The following is a 15081-nucleotide window of genomic DNA, read 5'->3' as shown; positions in this document are numbered from 1 at the left end:
CATAGAACATCTCAAATAAGTGGAACAACAGTGATTTTTACATAATGCTGAAACATCATTTCTTTTTTGTGCGCTGCATTATGTATTTCCTTTGGTATCTGATAATAGCTAGAGACTGGTAAGCTAACTAAATACCAAGTCTTTACAGAATTCAGTAGGCTCTCGATACATCCCAGGAGAGACATGGAAAATAATGCTTCACCTTCTAGAAAACTTAATGCAGTCTGCAAGGTAGGACATTCCAGGTACGATCTCTGCATTCCAAAGCAGCACATTTGCACATGAGGCACCACCTCTGATAGAGCACGAGCAGCCTCAAGGTTAAACAACCCCGATGCTGAGAGCTGAGGCAATGGCTATGAATTACAGCTGGAGCCAAGCTGCACTTCCCTGGAAGTGAACTGGTGGCTCTCACGAACACAGAGCACTGAAACAAATCAATTGTGGAATAATAATACTGTTTCTGCAATTTCTAAACTTCTCTAAATTCATAATGGATAAATTTTCATCTTGTAGAATCAATGAAAAAGGACTCACCATGTTTTCTTGGAAGAAGAAAGGAGTGATGTTTTCTTGGAAATTATGTCTCTTACCATCTTTGGAAAGCCTAGGCAGGTTAAACAAAAGTAGTGCACAGTGTTAATCAGTGCCTGACCAGGAGCAAAGGCAACATCATCCTTCTCAGGTGGGAATAAAAGTCTAAGAACATTCTACAGTGGCAAAATGTAAATGAACGTAGAAACATCAGATGCTCTGAGGGCGGGCACACCTCTGCTATGGAGACAGGCTGTGAGAGTTGGGGTTGTTCACCTGGAGAGGAGAAGGCTCTGGGAGAAGCTTATAGCACCTTCCAGTACCCAAAGGGGGATACAAGAGAGCCAGAGAGGAGCGTTTGACAAGGACATGTACTTATAGGATAAAGGAGTTTCAAACTGGCAGAGGGCAGGTTTAGATTAGATATTAGGAAGAAATTCTTCCCTGTGAGAGTGGTGAGGCCTGAGAGATCCACGTGCATGCTGAGTTTAGCCATTTTAAATGTGCTAATTTCCAGTTTAGAGCAGCAAACAAATTGGATGGCTCCTATTTGAACACTTCCCCTTAAGAGATTTGTCAGGTTTGGACTGAGTCCTCAGAATACACTGGGACTCCCACCAATGTAAGCTGCATGTGCAAACTGAAGGCAGCTCATGGTCCTGTGAGATAAACTGCTTGCCCTTTTATATCCTGCAGCACATAATTAAAAAAAAAAAAAATCTTCTTTGCTTATTGCAATTCAAAACTGCAGTGTCCATAACATTTGAATCACATCTTCTTGCTAATGCTACTTATAATTCCATACTATCAGAAGTCCTATTTTAATGATTCTACTTTGATAACAGCCAAACTTCTTGACCTCAGCCATGAGATAGTGAAGTACCTCATGCATATGTGAATGCTCCAAGGCATCAGGTACTTCAGAAAGGCCAGGGGAAAGTGGTATTTGGATGATGACTGTGGCTCACGTGGGAACCCATCATTCCCTAGAAGAACATAAAGATGAAGGCAAACCTTAAGGCACAACAGAGAATTTGCAGTTCCTGTAAGTTCTTTACCTCAAAAAACAAAAACCCTAAAAAATCAACAACCCAAACCAAAAATAGATCCTCATTGCCAATAACATGATGTAGTTGTCAACAGAGGCTTGTGCTAGATGCAGCCACCAACCAACTGCACTGGAACTGTTTGAGAGCAATCACCTGCCCTGCTCAGCAGGAGCACACCCACAAGCCTGACAGTAGAAAATACAGAAAACAGCAAAGAAAAAGAGGTGTGAATAAATCTTTCATCCTGTTAATCCCGGTAGATATCCAGTAGAAATGTGGAAACCCAGAACTAAATTTGGTTATAAAGACTGTTTTCTATATCCTAGACAAATATCTAAAGGCTAACACATATACTTGTGTTTTTTGAAAGCAGCATTGTGTGGTCTCAGGAGATTGCAGCATTTAAATGTGGAGCATTTAGCTTTACAACTAAAAGTCAGAACAGGTCATGTCCATAGAGCCCAGTTTTCAGAAAAACAGGTATTCAGCACTTCCAGTAAATAAGGCACAGTTCAAAGTATCAGATCCCAGCCATTGGTAGTCACATCAGGAAATCCTGGCCTAAATATTCATCAAGGTAACTAAGGGTCTGCTCCATTATGATTCAATATCTGGTGCCTTTTCCAACCATCAGAAGGAATGTTCAAAATGTCACCTAAGTCAAATAAGTTCCAAATGATTTGGAAACTGGGGAGAACAACTTGAGTGACCTGGAGGAGCGGGGATTCTGTTTTTAAATGTGATGACTGCAGCTGCCATTTGCTCTCTAGATCTTCCATTCAAATCCAAAGTCAGTCATACAATGGACTTCTATGGGGTGGGCTCTGACCTACCCATGTCTCAAGTACCAGACATCTTAAACAGCAACACAATTTCATGAACAGCAAGAATCCAGATAAATTTACATTAACTTCAGATAAAACCCTCTTATAAGCCAAACACCAGCTCTTATGGGATTTGTTCATCGCCATTGCTAGAATGTCCTGTAACATGCACCCTGACTCTGGCTGTGCAAGCTAAATTTGCTGTGATTAGTAGGGCTGAAAGAAAAACGACTGCACTAATATTCAAGCTGTTTGAAGAGAGGTTTACTGCCCCCAAAAGAATCATTTAATTATAACACACCATTTTCTTTAGATCTACATATAAAAGAGTTAATTTGCCTAAGCATGCACCAATGGGGCTAATGGATAAAGGTTTTTATTAGGGATGTGCCAAATGGTTCAATAGTTATTTGAATACTGTAGAGACCTCTCAAACATGTAGCTTTGGTGTGCAATAATTCTGTTCAATTAATGGGTTTATTTCCTTCACAGATATCCTTTCAGAAGTGCTTCATCATCCATGCAGTGCTGTTCAGAGACAAGCTGTAAACATTTTCTCTTTACTGGTAGGTTCTAAGGATATGATGCTGTTCTTTCACACTGCTGTACTTGATACGGGAAGAAACCTGCAGAGGAATACATAAAAAATGCTGTACAAATTCTCTTTGGACCCGAGTTAATTGGTGATAATATTGTTGCAACCAAAGAAATCACATCAGCTTTCAAACAGTCTCTAGCACTCTTTTCTCCACTTCAGCTCTACATGGCAGAAGGTGGCACACTCAGCATCTCTTCCAGCTTTAGTTTCCACAGACAGCCGTTAATATGACTCTAAACCTCCTAAAGCAAATGCAGCTCTGGTAGCTGTGCATTACTGCTGAACCGGCACACCTCCACATTAATCTGAAGTTTTAATAGCTGTCAGTAATAAATTAAAAAAACAACAAAAGAAGTCTTTCTTCACCAAACCCACACAATTAAAGGAAGGCACAGCACTGCCCAATGAACAAATTAGCAGACATCACTGAAGTAAAACTCTTCCCTGAGTGGTCTCCTCAGCTTGTTGTTTCTGCCAATTGTTTCTGAACCCTCTTCCTTTAGTTCTTCTTTCCCTTCAATCTGAACTCTAAACAATTCCATCAATAGGGCTGGGAAAAAATGACAGTCTTGATAAGGCCATTGCTATCCAGCTGTCAGCTGTCCTTGAATGGTCTCTATCTCTGCCTTTAGCCTTTATCCAGGTGGTTTATTCGAATGCTAGAGAGCAGCATTTGTATGAACAGACCTTCTTAGATGGTCTTAAGGTCCACAACTTCAAAAGTGTTTCAGTGCCTATCTATCATTGGAAAAAAAGTCTGGTAAATATTTATGCAAAGCTGTCTCCAGGAATTATTTATTAAAAATCTTTGCCTGTGTTATATTACAAAGATGTATTAAATCTTTATGTAAAAATATTTTTTCTATTCAAAGGGAGTTTAGTTAAACTTGTAATACCTGTGAATTATCTGCTCTGAGTTTAAGATTAAGTTTACATTTGTCATGATTTTTCTTAGCTTTCAAATGGAGTTGCAAGTAAGCAACATGAAATGCTGCATGAGTAGCCCAATATGTATTGACAGAGAATATGAACATCTGAATAGGAGAAAAGTTTGAGATTCTCTCCAGGATGATAATTCTATCTCATCAATCATAGGCATCATGGCTCCAATATTACCTTAATTTAAAAAATAAAAATAAATCATTAACTTGGGAATAAATATTTCTAAAATTAAAGGCTGTGGGTTCCCGTATCTATACTCCTGCGCCTTCCTCTCCCTTGCTGTTTTTTGGCTGTATGATCACCTAGCCAGCAAGTATCTCATTTTCTGTGCTGTACTACAGTTCCTGCCTTCGATACAGATGCTGAGAGACACTGGCCTCCTGCGTACAGGGAAGGGACTCTGCATTTGCACAAGGCTCCTTGCCAGCATTTTCCCTCTCTGAAACACCCTGGCAGTATTTTTAATTTGATATTGTGAAGCAAACTTCTCATATTCTTCAACAATTAGCAACATAATGGAGGTGATGTAGACACGTCTAGCTAGCTAAAGTCAGTACCTCCACTATTGTGTTTTGGTCTCTTTGTTTTTCCCCTCCTTTTATTCCTTATTTCTCCATTTCTGAGAGTTTGGGTCCTTTTCTCCTGCTATAAGCACAATAACAAAAGGAGGGCAGAAGTCATTAATACAAAAGAGCATAAACATTACAACACTTACATGGTGATATTTTTACAGTGGCCAAATGATTACCTAATGACATCTCCAGAACTTCCAGAGGTTCCACCAGTCAGGGTCACGAGACAGGTTTTACTTTCTTCAGCTATCCAGGGTAGAAAAGGTCCACAAAGGACGCACCTTGCTCTTTCTCTACTAATGAACTTTGCAGCTTGAGATAGAGGAAAAGTACACAGGTTCTGGAGACTGAAACTAATCATCAAAATAATACTTCTGAAATTGTTTTCCTAAATTAAGCTATAAAAAGACATAGATACGACTTTGTCCTGTTCACCCTTCCGAGTAAGGATCTTTTATTTCCTAAACAACAGGGGCATCATATTTAAACACAGCAACTCTTTCAGCAGTTGGAATTGAATACCATTGAATACATTGACCTTTACAAAGATTTAAAAATAACCTTGAATGTTGTCTTGCATTAGCTTTCATTATTATTCGATTGCATCTGATGAGCTGGCAGTAATTTCCACTTCTGGTTGCTATTGTTTCTTGGTGGAAGAAACACCTTCTCATATCCACAGGGCAAACTATATATGGAAAAGTGCACAAAAGCCTCCCTGATAAAATTGAGAGAAAATATGTTGGTGCAGTGACTGTCTGGGGCACTGGTCAGAGCAGCATCTCATTGACCCACCATCAATACATTAAACACATTTCTGCAAATTTCTCCTATTTTTTTCCTCATACCACCCAATATTTTTAAGAGAATTTATTTAATCAGAGACATATTTTCTACATACACAGAATTCAGCTACGTGCTTCTGGAAAAAAAAGCCAAACACAAACAGCTGAAAATTACCTTAACTCAAATCCTTTCAAGATTTGTTGTTTTAGGTAGACATACAAGACTGGTTTCCCCTTTGTCCACTTGTATGGGTAACACCTGTTTTCTCACCTTCATTCTACTTCTACTTGCACCACACCACATCAAAGTAAGTTTACAAGTAAGCGATATATATTGCTCTGACCTACTTGTTAGTCACTTAAACACCTCAAGGATCAAGGACAAAAGCAGACTATTTTAAAAAGCAAAACACAGGGTAAGAATGCCCATTGTTTTCATTCCATCAACAGCCTCAGTGATTTACAAAACCTGATGTGTGTCTCAAAGAAATGGTAATTCCCCTCCAATGGTAACCCCCACCCAGGTATCCCACCTTTCTTGGGCAGATGTCCAAATATCCGCCAGGAAGGTGACAAGTCCTGCACAGTTGAAACGTGACTAGCAATAAGGAGGCTCAAACAGTCTTTCTTGGGACCCTCTTTGACCTTTACTTTGCTCCTTACAAGCCTTGCAGTATGATATAAGGAAAGCTATAGGCTTTTAATTATATTTTGAATGTTATGCTGCTACAACTGTTATGAGGTGCTGTCATTTTTTTGAGTCAACTAGACTCTCTGTGGAGAAATACATAGTAGGAAAATGCAGCTTCATTGACATGAATCCATTCACAGCCACATTTTAAATCCTTGATGAAAGGTGTGATAAATAAATATTTTTTAAATAATGCAAAAAAGAAAAAATGTTGACTTTTTCAATTTCTTGTTATTTTGTTTATAACTTTTAAGTAAAAACAAAAGGTGGAAAGCACTAGTTTTTCTTTACCTGCTAATGTATGTTGCAAGGATGCAAATGATGGTTCCAAAGTTATATTTACCTCCCTGGTGTAAACAAAGTAAAGTAATTGCAGGAAAATGGATTTTCCTCTACCAACACAGTCTAAGTTCTGAATTCAGTAAGGCTCTTGCAAACAACCCGAGTGGTCTGCACTAAGACCTTAGCAGATCCCCCAGGCTTAGTCTTGATTCAACACAGGTATTTTCTTATTTACCCACATTCACAAAGAGGAGAACTTCAAATATAAGTAAACATTCATTTTTATAAACTGCTTGTATTAATAATTCATTACACTGCCATCAGTTACTTAATAATTCTTTTTAAACTCCTATTGTGATGATGTGAAGCTAGTAATAAAAGTTTTCTTCCTGCCAACAGTGCTCAGAAAAATAATTATTCTCTCCTGGTAGCACCCAGCCTCAATATTCCGTTTTTGTTTAATACCTGGCCTGCAAGAGAACATGCAACAGCCAGGTGGGAGAAGGCCTTTCTGCAAAAGCCCCATTCCTATATTCAATTTTCATTGAATAATGATCCCACTGGAGTACAAAATGTTCTGTTCTTTGTAGCTACAAAATAAATTGGGAAACAAATGCTTCATTAGAGGAGGAACTCGTTCAACTGGTGCCAGTTACACTGAAGAGCCATCTTTGCCCCACTGTTTTACTATTATATCAAATATTCATAGAGATATAAACATTTCTCCTTAACTTCTCAAAATGCACAAGCAAGACTGGCAGCAACTTGCAACAAAGTAAAGGGGCCATATGTCATTATTTACATTCTTTGCCAGGTACAATTCAGGCTTAAGCTCTCCAAAGGACAATTGTTTTTGTGTAGCCCAACAACCCCATTTCTAGGTTCTGTCAGTAACGCAAGGCCTAATTTCTAAATGTGCTATTTATTTTTATTCTGCAAACATTACTGTTTTCATAGATAAGTCTTTAGGTTTCACTTATATTTAACTGGAAGGGGCTTATACAATATTTTCCAGGTCATACCCAGGCCCTGGGTTACTGGTATAAGGAATAATGTCCTGGCTGAACATGTAGAAGTCATGTGACTGAGGACACTTGCAATTCTAACAACGTTTTCAAAATTATTTCGTGCTTAACAGTTTCTGTGCTAGGAATGGTTAAATACTGTTCCAGGCGACAACAAGAGGAGTTTAGGCTTACAGATTTGTCTTACTGGGAAAGCATTTTGTATGATGCAGGGCTGCATACACATGAATCAGGTCTGTTTTGATGAGGCACAGGAGGCATGGAAACAGAGGTGAATGCTGTCCCTTGTGTCTGTTGCTGTTTTTCTTGTTGCCCATGCAACATCTCCAAAAATGTGTGTGTGTGTGTGTGTGTGTGTAAGGCTCTATCCACAAGCTGTATTTTGACAGAGAGAATGTACAAAGCAGCATAATGCTGGAAAACTCATCTAGGCTGTGCTTCATCTGAGACTCCAGCTCATCTATATGCTAATTCAGATGGGTTGCAAGTTGGATTCTTCCAAAGACCGTGCCCCTAATATCCTTTTAGCACATAATTTAATATTATGTTTTGGGGACAGGCAGTAAAAGTTAGTGCACTGTGTTGTTCTGTAAATCCACTGATTGCTTCTTTCAGGGATATTGCACCAAGCCTTGGCTTTTCAGCTGAAAGGACAGCAAGGTCTGTCAGGCTGAGCTGGCTCATTGTGCTACTGAGCCACACACACAGCACTGAAGAGCATTAAATAGCACTTCAAAGATGCTAATATAGAATAATAAATGGCATGGCACAAAGGTATGAGGAAGTGTCTATTTTTACACTGGCAATTGAACCACTTATCACTGAAAAGGCCATTATTTGCATGTAAAACTTACTCTCTAACACTTGTTATAACTACTGAATTCTAGACATCCATAGCTTAGGAAAAAAAAAATTAAAAAAAAAGAGAAAGAAAAAATAGCACAAATTTTTGAACTCTAAATAGTCCAAGAACAGGAAGTATTTACTACACATGAAAAAAAAAAAAAAAATGAAGCTATAAATGTGTACCTCCACTTCATGACAAAAAATTTCTACAAAGATGCTCTTTGTAGCATCATTTTTTAATATTATTGTATATATTTCTTATGGATTCCTTGTACAGAAAACCTACAATGACTACAAAGACTTTTACCAGATGTTTCTTATGGAGTTAAATTTTGCTTTTTTGCTTTTTTTAAAAATTATTTTTGTGCTTTAAAAGGCACAGTTATTTACAGAAGAACATGAACCACATGGTTCAGAACTGTATCCTTCAATTCTTTTTGTAGGATCTCAAGCTGCATTTAAAAGGTTCAAAGACTAAAAAAGCACAGTCATTTTTATGAACTTATTTAGTTTTCATCAGTTTCTGAAAGCATAAAATATCGAGTTCCATGTGTATATCATAACAGCTTGCCATAAATGAAATCAAGCTTGAAATCCCTACATGATGAAAAGTGTAATAAATAACTCATTAAAAGGTGATAGACAAAGGAATTTATACATATTTTGACTCTTATACTATCTAACAAGCTGTATCAACTGCATATCTCAGGAAGCCAAACTAAGTTAAGCTATAATAAAAATAACATTACTATAAGCTTTTTCTTTCCCCAGCAACACCAGAGCAATGAACACAAACACTGAAGGATCAGATCCCTTCTTACACACAGCCTCAAATAACCTGTAGCAAAACCCAAACCATTGAAATTGCCAGCTGCCAACCCCACTGCTTGGGTCCAGTGCTGACAGGTACCACTAACTAAGAAACATCTCTAAGTGCTAAACCAGCATCAGTGCATCTGCATCCTGCAATGCTTGACAAAAATTCGGGTTTGGCTGTTAAACTGATGCTAACTACAGTTTAAGAGTTCATGCAAGTTTGAGGAAATAAAAGGTTTCCAATTCCTTCAAAACCCTGCCTGGATTTCAGTATTCAAGGAAGTAGGGGGTTTGAAGTCAGTGGGTTAGTCTCTTGGTGGTAGAAAACGTTTGAGCAGAACTCTTCAAAAGAACAGAAAGTTGCTGCACAAGTCAGAAGGCCAGGACATGATATCTGCAATATTAACAAGAGGTACAAATCATGATGCTTTTTATTGCTATTTCCTATCCTGCCTCCTCTGCTAGAATATGGTTTTAGGCACATTTTGGTTGCTCTACAGAGCCAGTCTGATACAGTTAGAACTTTCCTAAGAGGATCTATCAGTACCACTGATCAGGAATAACTACCTGCTGTCAATTGCAAATATTAGCATACAAGCCTTCTTATTTAAGCAAACATATCAAAAGAATATTCAGGATCAATTGTGATGATTAGTTAAAATGCTGATAGGAAAAAAAGTCAACCTTTTCTTCCAATGAGGAAAGAAAGTCTTGTAGGCTAAACAAAGTAAATGCTGCATTTTTTGACTAAAAAATAAAAATCATCAGGGCTCAAGGATGCATATAGGGTAGGGAGTTTTACAAGAGCAAAATCAGCATAATTCAGTGTAAACCTGATGTTGGCAGCTGGTACAACCACTTCAAATCACTGCACCAAAATACAGCATCCATGAGGCACCACAGTCAAAGGTCCACCTGACAAAAAAGTCTAAACCCTGAATTTCAGATACTGACTTGTTGCCAATATGCAAATGATAGCAGTTACTGGCTAATAAACACTATCTAATCAATTCAAATACTATGTTAGCAGAAAAAGGAAGTTGAAGTGTTTTCACATACGAGTTATTTCCTTATCATGGCAGTTTCTGTGAGCTTCATTTTGTAAATATGAATCTGAAAGATAAATTCTCAAAAATATCTGCAAAGCTTAAAATCCATATCTTGTGAGAAATAAAAAAAAAAACCCAACAAACCACTAGCCAGTTAATATCAAAGACTAGATATATGAATTATACATAAGGAAAGTCAAACGTTGCCTTCAATGCATGGGCCAAATCTTCAGGCTGGTATAAACTCATACAGCAAAAGTTTTTGTACAGAGAAAGGCAGGTATTTTAATACTCTCAAAATCATTTTACCATAGGCATTTGTAGCCAATCAACCTTATTCAACAAATTTCAAGAAATTTGTTCGCCTGTATTATTGCTCATGACTTGATTACAGCAGAAAACACTTTGGATTAAGGAATATTACAGGAATAAGACCATTCATAAGCACAGTTAATTTGGACAAAGAAAGAGATATTCTGGAACAGTTCTTTGTATAGATAAATATCCTCTTGTTGATGGATGTCCCACTAGATGATCAATCTTTCCCCTGTGACAGGAATCTCTGAAAGCAAAATAATCAAATCATGAAATAAATCCTGGCTGTTGGATACAGGTTTACCATACTGAAGAGCTCACAGAAGTTTGTGTCTCAAATATGATCTATAACCAAAGTTATAAAGTAATGATCTTGTGATATTTCCTAGTCAAAGCAGAAGGAAAAAGAATAAGATTCCACTGTTGACATTACCCAGATATGTGTGTGAAGACACGTAATTTGTTAAGTGCGAGCGCTGTTCAAAGGCATTCACCGCATCTTGGAGGAACACTCAAGAGTCAAGCAGAATGCAGCAACACTAAAGAGCAGGCTATAAATAGGATACTAACAAAAACTATAAGGATTTCCAGTGGCAGAGAGTAATTTTTCTCTAAGCCTTTCTCATATCAAAGTTGAATTCAGCTCTGCATTTGAGAAGATGACAGAGTTCACAAAAGCAGATGCACTGCATCTTCACAGGAACCTTGCAGAGCGGGCCACGTGAAGCTGGTAGACACATTAAAATGAAGAATAGGTCTGAGCTTCAAAGGGAAGAGAATCACTCAGATTTGCAATAATACTGTCATATAACATCATATTTAAAGAAGACAGCATAAAAGGAATCAAAATACATTTCTTGAAGTATAATAGGCTTTATTCTTTTAGCTTGGATGTGGAAAAAAAGGGAAATAGAAGAGGCAAATGACATGAAACTTTCACTGGCTTGGAGAAGGTGGTCTACCAGTTTTAAAAACTTTTCTCTGGCTGAGAAAATGTAAGATATGCATTTATCAAAGTAACTCTGAACACAGCTTAGAGTCCATGGAGTTTGCTTCAAACGCAAGAGACACTTTTAAGCTGCCAGTGCACCGTGTTGCTTATCTACACGAAGACTTACTACAAAGCCCAAGAGAGAGCTGCTGTTACCTCCTACCTGAGTGCAGCTGATTAAGCATGTCCTTGACAGAAATTGTCTGTCTAAGTGACTTTTAGCTTCCAGGAACTTAACCAAACTAAGAAGTCATCCAACAGGCAACAGGGTAGGACAAAGAAATGATAGTTCTTTCAATTTTCTTCAAATCTAACTCTTCAAGAGAGGTTTGGTAACCCAAGGGAACAAAAACATGAAGTCAAATGATTGTACATTGCAGTACTCCTCATCTACACTGCCCTTCTCATCTTCTTTCTTCTGGAGTCACGGGCTGAGATATAATCATACCAGAAAGAGAGGAAGCATCCACTGGTGTGCCTAGTTCATCCTTTTCTTTTCTCCTCTCCAGCAAGTGCACCGCAAGGTAGACTGTCACACACTTTAGGAGAAACAGAGGATCAAGGACTATTGTATTAAGATGTGAAGTGACTGCAGTCACACAATTCTCTATGAACAATGTCATGAGTGCTGCCTGTGTCTAAACAGCTCAGATAAGAGCTATTTTTAGAGGTTTTCATTATTATTGTGTTTTTTCCCAGGTCGCACTAGGAAGATGTCTATTTTAGGCAACTGATACTTCATTCAGCCAGGTTTAAAGCTGTTATTTTGAATTTTTTTTCCCACCACTTACTTTTTATTGATAAGACATGCACAAATCTGAGGGCTGTGAAGAAATATGGTTCTGCCAATTACCTTGGTATGAATAGCTGCTTTGAACATCCCAAGATAGTGGACCAGTCAGAAGATGTATTTTGACCACTACCCTGCATGTGACCTGCATAGGCAGAAAAGTCTTTCAATTTGTGCAGCCTAATAGCCAGCACACAGGAGAAAAACACCAAAACTGGACAGATTAGCAAGATACATATGAAACCACTAAAGAAAGCTTTTTAATTAAAAAGCTAACCTGCTGATTGACTTGATCTGATTTTGATTTTTCAGTTCGACAGCTCGTTCAATAGGGACATTTTTAGATGCTCTTACATCTCTATTTCGGTTAGAAACCTGTTTTCTTGATTCATTGAGGCATCTGATAGATCAGATTTAATATAGGCCAAACTTTGTTGCAAACCCATGTCAGAATGCACAAGCCTCTCTGGGGTACTGAAATTTTGCCAGCTCTTTTTTAATCCTCTGTGTGCAAACAACAACCACCAAATTCCAGCCGTTTCAGTGGTGACTGCATTTTCTACACTGGTGTTATGGTCACAGTTCTATGTAAGGGGTGTCCTGCAGTTTTTTATCACATCTAATGTGTGTCCCTTTAGGTCCCAAGTGTTTTTTAATTTAATGGAAAATTTTTTAAAATAATTTGTGAGCTTAAAGTTAACTTCTTTTTTTTTGTTGGTTTGTTTTTTTTTTTAAACAAAAAATGGAGGACAAGGACAGAATTGATAGAGATTCTTTGCAGATAATGGAGGTTTCACATAAAAATCTCACTAAAAGGAGTTTTAATTGCTGTTGTGGGATTTTTATATTTTTTTCCTTTAGTCTGCCCACGTTAATTGCAGTTAATTTCTTTAAACTTAACCTTGAGGAATCATTTGTTAGGAAGTGAATGAACTCTTCCTAGCTATGATGGGACTAATGTTTTCACTGATATTTTCCAATTGAAATACTGTAGAACAAACTACACCAAACACAGTAAAATCAGATAAGTGCACCAGTAGAAATGGGCAGGACACCAGGTAAAGCCTCATATAAATTCAGTTATAAAGTCTTGAAAAATAAAGTCTTTGTCTGTGTTTCTCCATGGTGTAACAGAAAACAGGTTGAATTGTATTCTGAACCTAAAAACCCAAGTGATACACAGACTATTTTAATTATAAACAAAGTTTGCAATGCTAAGGAGTTGTAATCTGATAAGGTTATGGGTTCTTTCTGCATTGGAAAAAAAAAAAAACAATAAAAGAACCATTTTTTTGTCTTTGAGGTAATTTGTCAAATACATTAAATTAGAAAAATGTGGGGTTTTATTACCTCTTGGTTTTGGTGTACCAGAGTTTTATTATATTCAATAATATATTTTTTGAGTCATAAAGATTGGAAATAAATACACATAACAGAATAGTGTTACCATATTATCTCAAGAACAAATAAGCATTTCTTTTCATTTTCCTTTTCATTCCACCATTTTTCTTCTTTAATCCGGTAAAGAAACTGTAGAAAGATGTCTGCTCCTGTAAATATCTCATTTCTCTATCCCCAACAGATTTTGTGTAATCCTGAAACAACAGCTACTTCTGGTAAGAAACAGAATGACTAACAAATTATAAACATAATAAAACTATGCATGACTAGAAAAAATATATGATGTATTTGTTCCCTGGGTCCCCAGGGCTTTTCTGTTAAAAATAAAAGAAAAGAAAAAGAAAAAAGACAAAATAAACAAACAAAAAGCCCTGTTTGTTTTGCAACCAAATAAAGGAAAAAATACTGAGCTACATGTTCAGTGTCTAAAATTAACAAAGTGCACTTTGCAGCTGACCTAAATAATCCTTAACAAAACCCTAAAACCAAATAGCTGGGTAGCCAGTCCATATATTTATACTAACAGACAAGCCAAAGTACATCATCTGGTTAATTCTGAAAAATACCAAAGACTTTTTTGCTGTTACTGGAAGATGCTAATGGCCATTATCATGGAAATCTGTGATCAGTAAATATTATTAGAGACCAGTTCAACAAAAATAGGTGTGCTAAGAACTCCTTTCAGGTCCAGAGGAACAATGAATTCTCCTTACAGAACAGAGAGACTAAAACACCAGGACAGGTGAATATTTTTCCTCTCTTTGGTACTTTGCATCCAGGTTATAATGTCTATGGCATGCCTTCAGAGCCCATCGTTTTCTCCTTACAATCACACCTCCCCAGTGCAAAAATTCTCCTGCTCAATTCAGGATCTGTTTCTCTTTCATGGAAGTGCTTTAGCTGCTTTAATCTTCCCATGCCACCATTTTGCAGAGTGGCTACAGATGGATCGAGGCCTGAGTGACACAAAACACACAGGAACCCTTCATTCCCTTCTTGCCCTTTTTCATCTCTTTTTGAAGATTATATCAACTACTGTTGTCTCCTGAAACCTGCACTGCAAGTTGTTAGGGAAACTCACATGTGTTCCTTAAGCCAGTAGAAAGCCACTGCTGACACAAGGGTAATTAGGGGTGGATTTACACTGAACAAAACAGAACTCGTAAGGAAAGATGTTCAAGCATAGGTGAAGCTTACAGACCACACAGAGTGCACAAATCCCCTGCCTAGACATATCTTAGTGTCAGAAAATGAGCAGCTAAAGGGGAAAAAGCTGTCAAAGATTGCTCAAAGGAAGATACATAGAGAAATTAAGAGAGAAGCAGACCTGAGCCTGGAAACCTTTGCCAGTCACTTCCCTGAGTGTGAAGGGAAAAAGAAACGAAATCTGCAGAACTTTGTAACAAAGGGCAACCTCCTGTCACAAAACCATCTCCAAATAGCTCACAAATTCAGAGCCATTGCTCCCACTCCTTTGAAACAGCACAATATCTATTTCCCCCCATTTTAGAGATAAAGGGAACAATGCATGGACAGACAGGAGTCACCTCGAAGAATCTGCAAACGTGCTT

At 37.7% G+C, this 15081-nt stretch overlaps 1 long non-coding RNA gene across 1 annotated transcript in view; it reads right to left on the bottom strand.

Annotated features, from left to right (window-relative positions):
* LOC104688027 overlaps nucleotides 1-15081 on the bottom strand; it is a 104092-nt gene that overhangs the window by 60662 nt on the left and 28349 nt on the right. Inside the window, exon 2 of the long non-coding RNA XR_002045116.3 lies at nucleotides 538-607. This is a non-coding gene — a long non-coding RNA (uncharacterized LOC104688027). The remainder of the gene's footprint in view (nucleotides 1-537; nucleotides 608-15081) is intronic.

This window comes from Corvus cornix, chromosome 9, assembly GCF_000738735.6.
Source record: "Corvus cornix cornix isolate S_Up_H32 chromosome 9, ASM73873v5, whole genome shotgun sequence".
Taxonomy (NCBI): Eukaryota; Metazoa; Chordata; class Aves; order Passeriformes; family Corvidae; genus Corvus; species Corvus cornix.
The sequence above is the reverse complement of the archived record's forward strand: the minus strand, read 5'-3'. Positions and strand labels throughout refer to the sequence as shown.